Raw genomic sequence first — 17287 nt, 5'->3', positions numbered from 1 at the left:
TTGGAAATTCAATAGTAACAATATTTTTCGTATTTAGTAAATTTCACGTTTAATTTCTTATTAACGGTAAGTAGACATAATAAGAAATTTATATTTTTAAACACAAGATTTCTTGTGTTTTACTTGTATTCCCCCCTAAAACAATTTAAAAATTGTGAAAATGTGGGGGTATGAACTCACCTCGTGTGTGTGTTTTTGGTTGGGTACAACTTGGTCGCGATGAATCCCCGGGCTAGAACACATATAATTTAACCGTATCCTAATTTATATTAACACATAATATCGAGTATAAATTAGATAACTAATTATCTAAAGTGTTTAATAAACACTAGATGGTAATAGGAGTGCTTACCAAATTAATTCCTAAGAATTAATTTAGGTGATGGTTCTTCATAGGAAACTTCAAGATATGAAGTGTTCTTGAGGTAATTAAGAAGATTTGAAGGTTTGAAGATACCGGGTAAAAAGAACACTTAAGAACATATGGTGATTTCGTATGGACTTGAGAGCAAAAATTGAGTAGCTTTCTAAATGGGAAGTGCAATTTATCACTTAGGGAGGTGTGACACCGCCTAAAGAAGGAGATTGCAGTCTATCCACTCAACCGAGAACATAGTGTCTTCGGTCAAGGAAGGTTTTCGGTGTAAGGGATTTTGTGGTCTTAAAGAGATTTCGGTTGTGAGGTTTGCAGTTGGACTGATTTCGGTCCGAGGTGGGGTCTCTCATGAGGTTTTCGGTGGGTGTTCTCGGTCTCGTATGGGGTCACCAAATGGTGATTTCGGTCCATACGTTTGGGATGAAATTTTCAATATTGAAATATATATAATGTTTTAAATAAATTATAACATTATTTATCCAAAAATTTTGACGTGTTTGATTGTTATTTAACATGTTTGAATTTTGTTGACTTATTTTGACTTTTATTGATTGGAAATAACGGGTTGTTACATTATCTCCCCGATAGAGGGAATTTCATCCCAAAATTGTTTTTAAAGCGGCTACTCATGATCTAGGGAAAGGATGTGGGTACTTTTGTTTCATTTGACTCTTCTGTTCCCTAATGAATTCTGGTCCTCGCTTGGGGTTCCAGTGGACCTTCACTATTAGTATGCGACCTTGTTTCGTTTAATCTGACTTGTCTACGTTTACTTGAATAATAGCATGCCCACTTGTAGTCTTGGGCAACTTTTCCCTGAGGTTCTTGGTAGGAATCATACTTAGATCATCTATCATCACCTCGTATATTCAAGTCGTATATAATTAACATTGAAAAGACGTTCGGATGGGTGGCTCTGCCCCAAGTCCACAACTAGATAAGGAATAGGAGGTAGGGCGGAATCACACATTCGATGTCTATAGAATCTTAATTATATACCACCCTCGCGTATACATTTAGCAATTATAGGTTAACCGCATGGGTCCTTAATCTCTATTCTCGAACTTGACTTGCTGTACAAGTGGTATACCTGGGAGGTCTTCTGAGGATACTCCGGGAAGATTACGGACTTCCAGAACATCCTCGGTGTGTTTCACTTTAAGTTTCTTGTCTACGGAGTAAGCTAGGAAGGCGTGGTACCCCTTGCATGGGTACTTGTGAGTTTTGAAGCGAGAGATGACACAGAGGTTTATGTCAGATTTATCGTTATAGGTTGAAAACATTTAGTTTGACGGTCTGTTAAAGCGAAGAGTCTTTCCATAGCACTTGGAGTTGGTATGGTGAGGACCAAGCCAATCCATTTCTAATGGCCAAGTCAGAACTTCTTATCGTAATGGGTGTTAAATCAATTAGGAAGAAGTGTTTGTTTAGAGCGATGGTGTATTTTATGTATATGTCTTTAGTGCCTTCTGTTTTATTCTTATTACTATTGTGAATATTTGCACCACATTTAACTAGTATAGGTAGTAAGAGTGCTCCTATAATTAGTAATGAATTCTCGTAATATGATTCCTACAAAGTACCTCTATAATCGCTTAGTGTATACAAATCGTACATAGTTAGGATTGAGAAGACATTCGATTGAGTAACGTTTCCCTAAATCCACAATCAAACAAGAAACTGGAAATAAGGCGAAATCACTCACTCTAAGCCTGCAAAATCATAACTATATATGACTCTAATGTTACACTAAGCCATCATAGATTACCTATAAGAATTCTTAGTTTTTATATGAATGATGCATTAAGTTATGATTTTGATTTTAATTGTCAAAAACTTTTGTGAAAATTCGATGCTTAATTATTGTTATTTAGAAAACATACCAAAAATCCCAATAGGCTCCTCATTTCTCCTTTATGTCTTGTCGTTAAACTCCTCCCTCTCCTTCGTCATTCCTCTCTGTTGGACAATCTCTCTTGACATGTGCCGTAGCACCGCATGTATGGCACCCTGGTCTTTCTCCGACATTGGTGGTTGAAGAGATGTATTGGGCCGGAGTCTTATAGAAGCGAGCAATGTGCCCATTCTTGTTGCAGTTCTGTCAATGCAAATCTTGATAGACTCCCTTTGTGATGGAAGTCACACTTGTTACACTTCAGTAGTGTTCCAGCATATCGACTTGCTGGTATCGGAGCGGCAGATGTTGTGGCTGCAGGGGCCTTCCATAAGGTGTTGTCTCTTGGCAAGTCTTTGAGATAATATGCTCTCCTTTTTATTCCAGAACTTTCGTTTCTTGCTCTTAGGTTTGTGGTCTATGGTTCCTTTGATGACCGACATTCATTGGTTTCCTTGGTTGTTACTACGGTTTGAATTGTCGACACTGTTTCCATTTTCGTTTGGGTTGTTAGCGTTGAATTGCGCCATGACAGTTGTCACATCAACTGTTACGGCGGCTTGGAGTGTAACGGAGTCTATATGTAGAATCGGGGTTTCGTCGGTTGGCCGGTTTTTTCCATGTGAAGACATGATTCTGTTGCATGATGGGAAATGAGATCGTAAGTAAATTTGGTCGTTGCTAGTTGTACTTTATCTATTTATATATACATATAAATTTCTCGTTTTGTTGTACGATTCTCAATGTTTCGACCTACATCGCTATGATGTATTCATGGTAGTGAGTAGAAATAGGTTTTGTATAAATGTTAAGTTTAACAAAATAGGGTATAGATATTGAAATCTTAAGTTGATCAAGTTTCATGGGTTTTGGAAGGGAGTATCTCTCTTGATTTTACTATTACTAGTTGTGATGAAAGGTACGGTAAACTTTACACATAGTGGTCGTAATGTAATAACTAACTCAATAAGGTATATCAGTTTATAAATTCCTAGTGTGACGTATAGAGTGCTTTCTAGGTTGTTCCTGATATCATAAGGTTCGTTAACGATCTCTCTAGTGCCTTTCTCTTCATTCGGTTCTTTCTCGGAATTCTCCTCATGAACCCTCTTTTGGTTCTTCCTCAACACCTCTGTTAGCTATTTTAGTGGAGTGGTTACATCTATATATGTTGTTCATGCGAGAATGGGAGTGTTTAAAGAATCTACGAGATTAATAAAACAATTCTATTAAAATAATTTTTTACGAGGATGATCCTTACCGGGTCTTTCTATATTCACGTTGTGTATACAAATTATATATAACCAAGATCAAATAGATCTTTGAATAAGTGATCCTACTCTAAGACCACAACCAAACATGGAACAGGAAGTAGAGTGAAAATTACAAATTCTAAGTCTATAAAATCTCAATTATATATAACCTTCACGTATACACTCGGTAATTATAGACCTACTAGTAAAGGTCTTTTTGTTTTCACATAAGTTGGTTATAGTGCTTAAAATGCTCCTATAGTATCTTAATTATATGTTTGATTCTAGAGCTTCTTGGTATATGAAGTTGATTAGTTTTTAAACTTGTTGTTATTGTATAGTATCATTAAATACTCCTATAGTATTTTAAAATTTATGTTTGGTTGTAGTATTCCTTTGTATATAGAGTCGGTAAGTCTTAGACTTGTTGCAACACCACTATCACTCCCAAACACATGTTGGTTGTATCTCAAATAAATATAGTTGATCATGCTATATTTATCCTAGATATGATTACATAACTGTCTAGGTTTAACTGTAGTGTCCAACATCTAAATACTTTTGTTTTGTTCTTCTTGTGATACTTTTTCCAGTATATATATGCATGTATGTATACTTTCATAAAAATATTAATATATATTAAAAGTATAATTCTTGGTTAGAGTGTTTTTATCCCATTGTTTTTATAGTTGTATATCTTTTATGGGTTAATTTACTTAGTTCACTATAAACAATGCTCTGATACCAATCTGTCACACCCCCAAACCAGAACGGCGGAAATGTTCGGGGGCGGAGGACATCAGTATCACAACCATTGTATAATAGTAATCAAAGCAACAACAACTATTGTATTAATAATATAGTATTTACATGGTGTTCAAAACATTACTTGTTTAACATTAAAACTATAGCAAAAGATAAGACATAATGCTACTATGCTCCGTCTTTATAACGCCTGAGAGGGTACCTGTCTACTAACTTTCCTGAGAATACAAGTGGTTTGAAAATGTGTCAACATTTAAGTAGGTGAGTTCATAAGTATTTTGTTGGAAAAGATATGTTCTTTGTTATTGAAAACGTTAATGTGTTCTTCCAGAAAATCCAATATTTTCTTAGTAAATAAATTGTAGTCTTAGTACTTTGAGACTAAAAAGTATAAGTTTATTATGTTTATAACCTGTGATTCGAGGTTCAGATTCATGTAATTGGTATGACCCATAATGTTTCCTCCTATGATTACTTAGTGTATACAAATTATATATAATCAAAATCGAACGGACACTCGATTGGGTGATTCTGCCCTATGTCCACAACCAAACAAGGAACATGAAGAAATGCGGAAATCACACATTCCACTGCCTATCGGATCTTTATTATATATAATCCTAACGTATATAATAAGTAATCACAGACTTTAGTAAAAAGGATACTCGATATATGTTTTCTGAACTTCTGTTCGTACCATATTAGTAAATTATATAATGTTTAGCTTTTCGTGTAACCGTGTGTAAATCTAGACTTATAAATAATGTAATATATTTTTATTATTTAAATAAAATCCTTGAAAGTATATTTGCCCTGAAATCCAAATGTAAGGTTAATAATCAAATAAAATTATTTGATAATAAATTATTCGTAAATATGTCGTTGTTTTCTCCTTGTGAATTCTTATAACCATATTAACTCAGTCGGCCTAATCACGATATTTTTTAGGCATCGGAACGTTAACACCATTTGTCACCCCCAGGGCTGCCGGCCTGACTGTAGCTAATAGTTGGGATGTGGGATTGTCAGCCCTAAATAGATCTATACACAAATATCTCGCTCTCCCTACAAGATATTTTGGTTATAAGGCAAGACTTTTACACTTGCACTTTGTAAAATAGTTCATTTGTTCCATAAACTATACCTATTATAGTTTATAAGTTTGTTTCTGTGTTGTAACCTGAACTTTGTAAAATAGTATCTTTGTTCCATAAACTATACCTATTATGGTTTGTAAGTTTTTGTCTATGTTGATGAGAAAACCGTTGTGTCTTAACATGTTTTGTAAATCATTTGTAAATTCAATAGTGACGATATTTTTCGTATTTAGTAAATTTCACGTTGAATTTCTTATTAACGGCAAGAAACATAATAAGAAATTCATATTTTTAAACACAAGATTTCTTGTGTTTTACTTTTATTCCCCTAAAACAACTTAAAATTTGTGAAAACGTAGGGGTATAAACTCACCTCGTGTGTGTGTTTTTGGTTGGGTACAACTTGGTCGCGATGAATCCCCGGGCTAGAACACGTATAATTTAACCGTATCCTAATTTATATTAACACATAATATCGGGTATAAATTAGATAATTAATTATTTAAAGTGTTAAATAAACATTAGATGTTAATAGGAGTGCTTACCAAATTAATTCCTAAGAATTAATTTAAGTGATGCTTCTTCCTAGGAAACTCTAAGATATGAAGTGTTCTTGAGGTAATTAAGAAGATTTGAAGGTTTGAAGATAGCGGGTAAAAAGAACACTTAAGAACATATGGTGATTTTGTATGGACTTGAGAGCAAAAATTGAGAAGCTTTCTAAATGGAAATGAGAGTTATGGGGGATGGTTTTGGTTTATAATATATATATATATATATATATATATATATATATATATATATATATATATATATATATATATATATATATATATATATATGGAGTAAAATATAATTTAGCATGTATAGGGAAGCGCAATTTATCACTTAGGGAGGTGTGACACCACCTAAAGAAGGAGATTGCTGTCTATCCACTCAACCGAGAACATAGTGTCTTCGGTCAAGGAAGGTTTTCAGTGTAAGGGAGTTTGCGGTCATAAGGAGATTTCGGTCATGAGGTTTGTGGTCTGAAGTGGTTTGCGTTAGCACTGATTTCGGTCTGAGGTGGGGTCTTTCATGAGGTTTTTGGTGGGTCTTCTCGGTCTCGTATGGAGTCACCAAATGGTGATTTCGGTCCATACTTTTGGGATGAAATTTTCAATATCGAAATATATAGTGTTTTAAATAACTAATAACATTATTTATCCTAAGATTTTGACGTGTTTGACTTTTATTTAACATGTTTGAATTTTGTTGACTAGTTTTGACTTTTATTGATTCGAAATAACGGGTTGTTACAATATGTGGTATGCTAGTTCTCTTTGTGATACTTGCATGAATGACCTTGGGGGTTGCCCGAGATAGTTGGATATCAGAACATGGGGGTGTCCATGGCATTCCAGGAAAAGACCATTGGGGGAGCCCATGATAGTTATTTAAGACTATGTGGGGGTTTCCATGGCACCGGATTAAGACCATGGAGGGTTTCCATGACATCCTTATATGTTTGTATGCATGAATTATGTGGACTTAAGTGGTTTCATGGGTGGTATCGTATTTTGGGGAAACTCACTAAGCTTTGTGCTTACGGTTTTCAGTTTATGTTTTAGGTACTCCAGTTTTCAAATGCAAGAGCTCGGGCCGAAATGCAGGACACACACCACATATTTTCCGCATTCTGTGAATTACTTTGATTTGATAATGTTTTTGCTAATTCTTGGTTACCTTGGTTTCATGAGAAAGAAGTGTATTAACGATTTATCAATCAAAAAAATTATGTTATTATTTTGGGGCGTCACAGTTTGCAGGTGGAAACCCTAATTTCCAGCTTAAGCCCTAAGCAACCCATGGAATCCCTTTCTTAAGGCCTTGGACGAAAATCCTTAAGGTCTCCGTTGAATTTTCGGCCAAACCTCTTTAGGGTGATACAAAAGCCAAAACTACAACTATTAATTCCTTTAATCTCAAAATTAATTCTAAATTAATTTCTGATTAAATATTAATTAAATAACATTATTTCTAATTAATATATAATTTCATAATACATTAATAAATCATTTTATATACCAATTTATTATTCCAAATAATAAATTCAACCTCTCTCTCTAAAAGTCATCCTGTCAAGTTGTTGGTATAAAGGCAACCCAAAAGGGCTGTGCTACTATCAATTCAAATACATACCAATTATAGTTATAGGTGTAGACACCTCATGTAACAGTTTATATTGTGATAGTTATAGGTAATCACTAAGAAATAAAGATAAAAGATAAAATAGCTAAGGCTAATGCGTTAGTGAGATGTTATTATTCATCCTTAGCCTGATTAAATTTGGCTACCCCAAACCTGTAATCGTTAATATTGTGAGAGCTAGAAAGATATGTATAGATCTATACGGGGATTCACACCCCCATCTACGATTACTAGCTACAATCCCAACATGATAACTTTCTTAGTAATCACTTTTTTAGTAATCACTAGTCAGACATCGTCATGCGCGTAATCACTAGTCAGACATCATCGATTATGGGGGTTCATGGTAATACATTGCAACCACCTTAGAGATCTGACTACCAAGAGGGTGGACTTAGAGTGGTAGATAAAATATTTTAGGATTAATAAAACATCCTAAAAGATAAATTATGTGACATTCCCATTTTAACGGCCAGAAAAGACCAATTTGTTTATGCTTATTAAATCAATGTTTCATTTTAAAAAGATTTACTTTGCAGAATTTGTCCCAAAAATATGATAATAATATTATCAAGTCATTTCCAAGAATTGTATTTTATTTATAAAACTCTGGATGTCATCGTCAATTCAAGAAACTTAAGCATAAATGAAGACTAACAACATTTCTTTATACTAATAGTCTGTATGTCTTTTGAATCTCTCGGTAGATACCTATGTCAACATATATGACTACCTGTGGTACAATAAACTGAGTGGGTCAGGTTAGGAAACCTGGTGAGTACATAAGATTTTCAACCCACAATAATATAATTTAGATCTTTATATAATTCACGCCAAACGGTTAACCCGACTACCCATTCCTGTTACTTGATTTGTCCATCTTTCTCCCCCTATCTCTCTCTCTAGGGTTATGCCGCAAGGGTTACATATTGATACGACAACCAAGAAAAAATATAGTACTCAAATGAATTCATAATCCATGCGCTCGGTTTGTGTGATTTCACTAACACCTACAGACTACAAGTCTGCTAGTGTCCCACTGGATTGTCTGGAATAGTCCGTGGTCGCCATTAATAAACTGCTTGATGACTGATCTCTGTTGCGCATGGTCTCTTTGCCCTCTCGCTGGAGGGGTCTATCAACACTAATCTATCTCTGGTATGATTTCCTACCATTATCTCTTTTCTCTTATGGCGTTTTACCGTTATTTCTACTCTTATGGTCCTTAACTATTATCTCATTTCTCTTATCTCTTTCTACCCGTCCTACCAAATACATTATGAGTACGGTAAAATACATATATGATATTTAGACAAATCATTATCTCATGTCACACAGATATCAGAAACTCATATAATAAGTACATAAAGCATTTAGGCAAATTAAATACTTTATATCTATATGTAAGCTGAAGGTAACTATGCACTCACCTGACAGAGGCATGTGACTCAAAGTTAAGGTAGCGCTTTTCCATAACACCTTAGATATTCCCTTTACATGACCTAAGTATGATTAATAGACAGTCTTAGTCTAATGAGCCTGGTGACTAATAATACTCTAGATCCTCACTAATCCCAATGTCTACTGATCTATAGTTGATAAGGGACAACCAGGTAGTATCATATCGAAGGTAGGGTCCATTTGGTATACATAGTATACTGTTTGGAAATCCCACTTTAAACACCTCACTAAATCCAGCCTATACATCATCACCGTAAGTAGATTAATCAGTATAACGACATGGAATTATTGATAAATCTTATTTATAGGTTCATAATAACGGCTCATGACTATAAATATAAGTTACACTGAAAGTAAAAGACTGTAGATAACTTACAATGGTTCTTGATGTAAACTGTAGATCTAAGTGGGCAAAATTTTGACTTGGTGACTTCTATTTGAAGTTTACAACTAGCTAAGTATTTACGGGTGTCGCAGGGCTTCGCCGCAAGCTAGAAACTTAAGTAAAATGGCCTAAAAGTGAAGAATAGTCGAGAGAGAACGTGTGTAGGGGAGTGGGGGTGAAAGAATATATGAAGCTCGTTATTTACAGGCAAGAAAAATATTGCACGCCGCGCACTCTAGGCATGCGTGTCACGTACTAAGGTGTTGTTGGCTCCTTTAGTCTTCTGCCATGTATCGCTGCCTCGTTCGTCCGTCGAAGCCTCTTCTATAAGGTGTCACATGTTGTATCTTTGTGATGTCCAAATCTCATTGTTTAACGTTATCTTTACTCTTCAAAGATTAGGCGGCCGACCATGCCACATGTCGCCTCCATAACGTACCACATCATCGTGTGCGCCGCGCGCACACGAATTTCTAGATTGTCAAAATGTCGTAACTTCTTTATACGAGCTCTATATTCAATGTTCTTTATATCCCTGAAAATCTCTCGATGAGATATACAACTTTCATTTAGACTATGTTGGCTAATTTTAAATTTATTTTTAAAGCTATATTTTTAACAGGCTTAGATTGTTAAAGTCTGTTAAAAATTCATAACTTTCTCATATGTTATCCGTTCTTGACTGTTTTTATGTCAATGAAATCATATGGATGAGATCTTCAACTCTCGTTTAGATTGTTTTTCCTAACAATCAACTGATCTCTACTTCGGTTTGTGAGTCGTATACTGCTATGTTGAAACTTCGAAAAATCATAAGTTCCTTTCACAAAATCAGATTTGGACGTTCTCTATATGCACGCTCTCGGTTTAACGAGTACTACAACTCTTGTTTATTTCCTTTTAGGCTAAAAATCAATTGATCAAAAATTCACTTGTTATGATATGTAGAGTCGTGCCGGTTTAATCGCGAAACATCGAAGAAGCATAACTTCTTCCTACGAAGTTAGATTTTAGCGTTCCTTATATGTATGGAATCCTTGTCATATATACTATAACCTGGTGAAGATTATTTACCGTAAATAATTCCTTCTTTAAAATTTATTATTATGGCATATAATAACTTATTTGTCTAGTCCGGATTTACAGGTATTATAATTATCTCCCCCTTAGGATGATTACGTCCCAGAATCATCAACAAAATGGGGCTTGTATCATGACTATGTACGTTACCTTTCCATCCTGTATATTAATTGTAACTTTTATGTATCTATGAATCTCTCGACAGATACCTATGTTATCTTATATAATTACATATGATACAATAAACTGTGTGGATCAGGTTGGTAAACCTGGTGAGTACAAAGGGTTTTCAACCGATCTCTACTTCGGTTTCTGAGCAGTATACTCCAGTACTGAAACTTCGAAAAATCATAGCTTCCTCTCACTGAGTCAGATTTGGACGTTCTCTAAGGCATAACACTTTCACTGCTGTTAGGCAATCAACTAAAGCATGCCGAAATGTTTCGTTCCTTATAGTAGCTTAGACCTTTATTGAGCCTCCTTACCTTAGAAGGACAATCAAAAGTTAGTGCTTTGGTTAACGGCTTCCGAAGTGACTAATCATAGCCAACTTATTCAAGATATATACTTTATTTTATTAGAAAGAATATGTATATTATTGTAGAGATGAAAGTAGTAGACAAAAAACTAGAGATGAGATAAACAAGCCCCGAAAGAGAAGGAGGAGATGGAAATTAAGGGCTAATCTGACACCAACCCAATAGAGCTAGTCATCAAGCTCAGCCTAATAGATGGGCCAATCTCCATACTCTTATCTTCTTCAAGCATGCTCTTGGTTTAAAGACTACTATGACTTTCGTTTAGACCTTTTAGGCTAAAAATCAATTTATCAAAATTTCACTTTTTACGATACGCAAAGTCATGCCGGTTTAATCATGAAACATCGAAGAAGCATAACTTATTCATACGAAGTCGGATTTCAGTGTTTTTGATATGTACGAAATCCTCGTCAGATATATTATAACTTAGTAAATATTATTTATCCTAAATAACCCCCTCTTTAAAATTTATTATTATGTCTTATAATAACTTATTTCTCTAGTCCGAATTTGCAGGAGTTACAAATTATGATTGGTAATATCCTACAAAGATATTAAATTAGGATCAGTAATATCCAAAATCATAATAAGATAGGATCGGTAAATATCCTACAAATATAGTAAATTAGGGTTTGTAATATCCTACAAAGATAGTAAATAAAATCGGTAAATATCCTAAAAGATAGTAAATTAAGATCGGTAAAGCATCCTAAAAAGATAATGAGATAGGATTAATGGAATATCCAAAAATATAATGTTATATGATAAGAGATAATATAATAAAGAATAGGAAACTAGGAATTTAATAAATCTAATCATAATCATTGTACGAATTTCTAAAAAGTTTTCAAAAGAGTTTATTTTGTTTTTCTCAAAACTTGTGAACTCACCAACATCAAGTTGACGTTTCCAAAAGTCGCACGTGTTCCTAGGATGGAGTAAGAATCAAGTCAAGGAAGGACTATCAACACGAAGGTAGATGGGTTTCGTTTAATAGGTAGTTATACTTTGTGCTCTGTGATTTGGGTACACTATGTAAATACCATCACCACTCGACATTTCTGCCGTCGGCCAGGGAAGGTTTTGTAGAATGGTATCAGATCCAGGTTGCTATTGCAAATTTCCCTCAAACCTATAAATAAAAGTATTACCATTAATTACCCTACTGATAAACTACTTACGGGAGAGGTGACTAGTTTGAACTGTCGCTTGGATTGCTGGATTTCAGAATGGCTATAAGCTAAAATGATCCTCCCCTCTTACACTTCTCATCTGGCTAATCCCTATTTCGATAGTTTATAAATACAAAAAATAATAATCGTTAATCCTAAATAAATATACAAATCAAGAATAGAATATAAAAGTGAATTATCTAAGCTGGTTATGTATGTAAAGATTAAGTCACTCCTAAATATCGCATGATGACCTATGTTTACACTTAGCTGAACCAATACACCGTCTTCATTTGGGTTAGATGAACGATAAAATAGAAACCATGCATATACAAACACAAATCAAATGCATATATAAGTACGTCATAAATATATCGCACAAAGTAAGTAAAAATAAGTATCAAAATACAACCCAAAGCATCAACCTACTCGCTACTCCCATACTCACCCTCCTCGTCCTTCGTACTCTCCATGCTATCATCATCTGTATCCCCGGGATGCATGCTTGAAGTGCCAGCACCATCATGATCGGTACCTCTCGGTTGAGCAGGTGGTGGAATAGTAGGACCCGCTTAAGGATAAGGTGGTTAGTCCATCCCCTGATGTTGCATCACCGCAGCAAGCGAAGCCATGATCTAGCGATGCCTCCTGTGCAACATCCAGACATCGTATCATCTCACGTAGAGTCGGCTTCATCTGATCAGGGTCGACATGCTTTGGTCTCTAAAGCCTCTGAAAGGCGGGCTCATGTATGTCCTTCGACTCCACTTGTCAGATCGGCTCTATAATATCGTCATCTGGAATCTTCCATTGCCGCCCCACTCCCCGAACCAAAACCTACATCTTCCTTAGAGCGGTAGTACTTATGTATTTGATAGGAATGGGAACCATCCCGCTAGTGTCAACCTCATAACATAGGGCTAACCGAGTGGCCCAATGACCCCCATAAATCTTGCTTGAAGGCATGGAACCTAGAGCCATACCAAATAAATAAAGAGCAAGAGCAAAAGGAAGATGGAGGCAAACCTCACTCAAAGTGAGGCACCATGATATGTGCATATTTAATAATGTATTTCATGCATATTTCTAATACTTTTAGCCACAAATATTGCTTAGTTTTGGACAAAAGGTACTTATTATGTTTGAAATCTGTTTTGTAGTTGCGAAGACATGCTCGGGACAAAAAGGAAGCAAACAAGGAACTGGAAGCTGGAAAACAGGAGCTAGGACAAAACAAAGAAAAAATAGACTTGAAGACAGAGGACCATGACATGGTGATCATCCACCATGACATGGTAAAGGGAAGAATCTCCACCAATGAGTTGACTTGAACAATACGGGATATGCATGAAGACCATGAGATGGTGCCTTTCAACCATGACATGGTGATCAGATAAATGGCAACAACAAATATCCGAACATTAGGTCGAATAAGGACAGGAGGTCGATTTTCCAAATAGAACTGTGACTAAAAACCTCTGGAAACTTAGAAAAAGACCGAGAATCAATTGGAGCTCAAGAATTGAAGAAGATTTAGAAGAATTCTACCTAGATCCATTCGTTTTGCTAAATATACTCATGTCTAGTCTACTTTTCATGGATTTTGTGTGTTTTTCTACTACTATGAGAGGCTAAAAACCTTATACTTCTGTTTGGTGAAGATGAACCTGATCTTATAGTGTTGATTTCGATTTATGGATATGAGATTTTTATTTTGCTGGTGTTAGGTAATCAAACACTAGCATGTTCTAGTTCTAATTAGATTATGTGTGATAGTTGATCATTCAAATTGCATGAATTTATCACCTAATTGTCTATTATCATTAAATCACTAGAGCTAGGATTAATCACATCTTAGATAAAGTAATTAGGGCTAGTAACTTTAACTGTGTTAGAGAGCATAATTAATCTTGATTTGTTCTTGGTTACTTAACTTGATAATAGGAAAGTAACTACAAGCATTCATAGTCTAATTTGTGCTTATTATCGATTTGGTGTTTAACTTGTACTTGATCATTACATGGCAATTCATAAAATGATAAGTCTAGATATTTGATCATAATAGCTGGTTAACGAATTAGTAATCAATATTTTCTATCCACTAGAAATCAACCATAGGAGAAGGTGAAATTGGATCTAAGCAGAAGTACTCTTTAAATCTTGAAGTAAATACATTTTCTTTGTTTGCTTAATTATTTAGTTGGTAGTAATTTGAATTAAGTTCTTCTGGTCTTACAAAATCAGTAAAAAACCCCCCACTTTATGTTTGTCTCTTAATTTAATTAGAAGTAGTTGGATTAATTAATTAAATCATGTTCCCTACGTTTGACACCGAACTTACCCAAGCTATTCTATAATCCGACTAGGTACACTGCCTATAAGTGCATAATTTAGTTATGTTAGTTAGGTTATAAATTTAAAACAAGTAGGTATTTTTGTGCATATCAAGTTTTTGGCGCCGTTGCTGGGGAACGATTTATTTGATTTATAGTTGAATTGGTTTTAGTTATAAGATTCTTTTTGTGGGGTAAAAACCGCAAAAAATTATTTTTCTGCATTTAGATTTTCTCTCTAAGCTGCAACCACGTCGTGGTTGTTATGGCCATGTTGCGGTTACGTCTCAGTAATTTTTTAGTTTAGTACTTTTTATCTGTTTTTGTTTTGTTTTGTTTTTATTTCAGTAATTTATGACCCGAGGATCTAAAACACCAATAGTTCTACCACTTCAAGATCTAGAATCAACTTTTCATAAAAAGAAGGACAAGAAGGTCAATAAGTCAACCAATAGTTTTCAGTCGGACAAGGGATTTGGATGTTTCAAGAGTATACCTGAAAAGAAGGGCATTGGTTACGAGGCAGGAACATAAAGTGATACGGATTAAGACCATACAAAAAGCGAGTTTGAAGAAATGGTGGATATCACGAGAATGACTATGGGAGATTATAAGAAGAGGATACGTGAAAATAATGGACCACGTCTTGTACCACCTGAGATTCCAGTTGAAAGAAGTTTTAAGGTCAAGGGGCACATTCTATCATTACTCAAAGACATACCATTTTCTGGGAAAGAATATGAAGACGTATTCAAGCACGTTGATGAAGTAAAGGACATTGAAAACTACTTTAATGTTCCAAATGTGCTACCAGAGTCATTATTACTTAGGATGCTTCCGGTAACACTTACCGGTGAAGCTAAAGTTTGGTTGAAATCACTTGTACCCAAATCCATTACTACTTGGTAAAATCTTCGTGACACTTGCATCGAACAATTCAATCGACCTTCAAAGATCTCAAAGCTAAAGAAAAAGATTGCTAATTTTCAACAATAAGTCAGAGAATCCTTATGTGAAGAATGTGAGAGATTCAAAGGGTTACTTAGGAGTTGTCCTCAACATGATCTAAATGTCTAACAAGAAGTGTCAATTTTATATAATGGAGTGAATGTCACAACCATACAACTTATTGACTCTGAAGGACCAATGACAAAGAAAGAACCGGAAACCATTAATGAGTTGATTGAAGAATTTGCAAAGCAGTCACACAAGCTTCATAACCCATGAGAATATGTTACTAGAGGTAAAGGACATGGAGGGAAAGAGAACATAGCTGCAGTTTTGGAAAAATTAGAGAATATGGATTGGAGGGTGACGAAGATGGATCAATCTATACACGGCATAAGAGTTAGATATGACAATTTCCATGGGCCACATTTAACAAAGGATTACGATTTGGACGAGTAGGGAAATAAGAAAGCACAAGTTTTCTACTCTAGTGCAGACAAATATGATGAAAATTAAAGAAAGCCAAAAAGGAGTGGTTGCCTTATGATGAGTACAAGAAGCAAAAGGGCGAGAAATATACACAAACCGGTCGAGGCTACTACCAAAAAGAACAACCACCACCCGAGAAGAAATTGTATTTTCAGTCAACACTTAATCGATTTATGGAAGCCTGTGAGAAAAGACATGATACTACTGATGCTAATGTGAGAAGTCATCAATCTTCCATCAAGAACATAGAGACTCAACTTAGGTAATTAACAGTAGTTGTTAACTAGCGGTTACCTCCTAAAAATCCCGACCCAAAATCACAACCTCATGTACTGGCAATTTTTACTGAGAAAGAGGTTCATTCTTTGCCATTAATGACCCATGTTATAGTCACTAAAAAGCCCAATTTGTATTTGAAAGAAGAGAAGCCCGAAACTAAAACAGAAAAATATGAGTCGTGTTCTGACGATTCACCACGCCGTGGTCACGGGAGAAACTAAATTCTTCTCTTTTAAATCGTATAAACCTCCTTTACCATTCCTATATCAAGCCCTTAAGAATGCTCTAGAGCTGGAACAAAAGGAAATTGATGGAACAAGTGTTATCCCTCTCAATAAATGCTCCATTTTTATAGTTCATGGCTAAGCTTCCTAAGTTTGCTAAGGATGTGATAACTAAGTGCAAGGAGTTGGAAAAAGCATCTACTATCATTCTTAATGAGTTGTGTTTAACTACAATCATCAATGGGTTACCAATCAAAATGGGAGATCCGGGCCAACTAACTTTGCCTTGTGAATTTGGCAGTTCTAATTAAATAAATGCTTTAGCCGATTCGGGGGAAAGCATTAATCTTATGTCATATTCTTTCTACAATAAACTTAGTATACCAAAGCACCATAATACACAAATGACACTTCAAATGGCAGATCATTCAATCACTAACCCACATGGAATCATTGAGATTTGTTGGTAAAAGTGGGGAAATTTATTTTTCTGGTTGACTTTATGGTTCTTGTAATGAAAGAATATGAAGACCTTCCCATAAGCTTAGGAAGACCATTCTTGAGTACCGTAAGAGCCCTTGTAAAAGATGAAGAAATTACTTTTGAGATGAATCCAAAAGTGGGTTATGAGATGCCAAGAGATGAAGTGCTTAGGATGACTTATTTGGAAGAAGAAAAACTTAGTGAGCTAGACGAGATGGAGAAATTGATGGAAGAAGAGTTAAAGGTTTGGGAGAAACCTTATGTTGCAAAAGTCTAATTTTCTAAACCAAGAGCTTCAATTCATATGACTTTGGAGGTG

The 17287-nt window shown here is 35.1% G+C and overlaps 1 non-coding gene across 1 annotated transcript; it reads right to left on the bottom strand.

Annotated features, from left to right (window-relative positions):
• Positions 1 to 15505: 15505 nt before the first annotated feature.
• Positions 15506 to 15612, bottom strand: LOC111903685 (small nucleolar RNA R71). The gene has a single exon (XR_002854253.1). It is a non-coding gene; the product is annotated as a small nucleolar RNA R71 (small nucleolar RNA).
• Positions 15613 to 17287: the final 1675 nt, after the last annotated feature.

This window comes from Lactuca sativa, chromosome 4 (assembly GCF_002870075.4).
Source record: "Lactuca sativa cultivar Salinas chromosome 4, Lsat_Salinas_v11, whole genome shotgun sequence".
NCBI classification, from domain to species: Eukaryota; Viridiplantae; Streptophyta; class Magnoliopsida; order Asterales; family Asteraceae; genus Lactuca; species Lactuca sativa.
The sequence above is the reverse complement of the archived record's forward strand: the minus strand, read 5'-3'. Positions and strand labels throughout refer to the sequence as shown.